Raw genomic sequence first — 1,782 nt, forward strand, 5'->3', positions numbered from 1 at the left:
ATGATGGGATTGTAGTTCACTGTATTGGTTATCTGTTGTTGCATAAAAATTACCTCAAAACCTAGTCAGTGGAGCATGTGACTCTTGATCTTAGGGTTGCAAATTTGAGCCCCACACTGGGTGGAGAGGTTACTTAAATCTTAAGATCTTAAAAGGGGCACTTGGGTGGCTCAGTTGGTTGAGCGTTCTACTCTTGGTTTTGGCTCAGGTCATGATCTCACAGGGTTGTGAAATCGAGCCCCATGGTGTGTTCTCTGTGCTCAGCCTGGAGTCTACTTAAGATTCTCTCCGTCGCCCTCTGCCCCTCCCCCACCGTTTGCATGTGCTCACTCTCTCTTAAAAAATTGTTTTAAATAAATAAATAAAATCTTAAAAAAACCCAAAACCTTAGTGGCTGAAAATAACAACAAACATTTATTATCTTATACAGTTTCTGTGGCTCAGGAACTTGACAATACCTTAGCTGGGTAGTCCTTTGTTCAATGTCTCTCATAAGATTGCAGTTAAAATCTCAGCTAGGGTTACAGTCCTCTGAAAATCTGGCTGGGGCTGGAGGATCTACTTCTAACACGCTCACTTATATGGCAGTGAAGTTCATTATGGCTCAGTTCCTTACCCCATGGTCCTGCCCTTAGGGCTGCTTGCGGGTCCTTATGACATGACATGATATCTGATTTCTCCAGGGTGAATGACCCAAAAGAGAGCAACGCAGAAGCTACAATATCATTTATGTCCTAGTCTTGCAAGGTACACATTGTCATTTTCATAATACACTATCGGTTACACAGATTAGCCCTATCCGGTGTGGGAGGGGACTACACAGAGGCATGAATATCAGGAAGCCAGGATTATTTGGAGGCCATGTCACAAACTGATACTAGAACCCACCCTCTGTCTCCCAATGACTAAACTCCCTCCCACAGGTAAATTAAACTCTTACCTTCTCAAGGCCACCAAACGTTTCATCCCATTACAGCATCATCTCAAAGTCTAGAATCTTGTCATCTTAACCAGGCCCAGATGTGGATGAAGCCACTGGATGGCTCTCTTGAGTCATAACCTTAGATCTTTATAAGGTGTTAGCAAAGGATTTTACCACTCTACCCTCAGATTCATTTTTATACCATAATTGCCTGGCAGAGCCTGAATTTGATCTTTGTTCAGAAACCATTTCCTTGTCCCAGCATTGTTTCCTTTTCTGGCCTTGGAAGCCATACATCATCATTTCCACAATATCCCATTAGCTACATAGGTTAATTTTATTCATTGTGGGAGGGGACTGCAAGATGTCAATTATAGGAGCCTGGAATCATTGGGTTCGTGAAGGCTGGCTACTACATCCACTAAAATCTTGGATAATTTAATGTTTAGGAAATACTGTTAAGCCAGCTTCATCCCCTTGGTATTTATTGATCTTTTTAATCTAAAAATCACCCATATTTATCATTAAATTACCATTGGAGTTTCAATTCTGTATTTCAACCTTTTTGGATCTTTTTTGAATTTTTTTTAAAGATTTATCTATTTATTATTTTAGAGAGAGAGACAAAGAGAGAGCAGGGGGAGGGGCAGAGGGAGAGAATCTCAGCAGACTCCCCAGTGAGTGTGGAGCCTGACTTGGGCTCAATCCCACGACTCTGAGATTATGACCTGAGCCAAAACCACGTGTCAGATGCTTAACTGACTGAACTACCTAGGTGCCTGATCTCCTTGAATTTTAATTCTGTCATATGAACAACACTCCACAACTTTGAATTATTGATAAGTATAATAGTTATGGAA

The sequence above is a fragment of the Ursus arctos genome, unplaced genomic scaffold, assembly GCF_023065955.2.
Source record: "Ursus arctos isolate Adak ecotype North America unplaced genomic scaffold, UrsArc2.0 scaffold_11, whole genome shotgun sequence".
In the NCBI taxonomy this organism is placed as follows: domain Eukaryota; kingdom Metazoa; phylum Chordata; class Mammalia; order Carnivora; family Ursidae; genus Ursus; species Ursus arctos.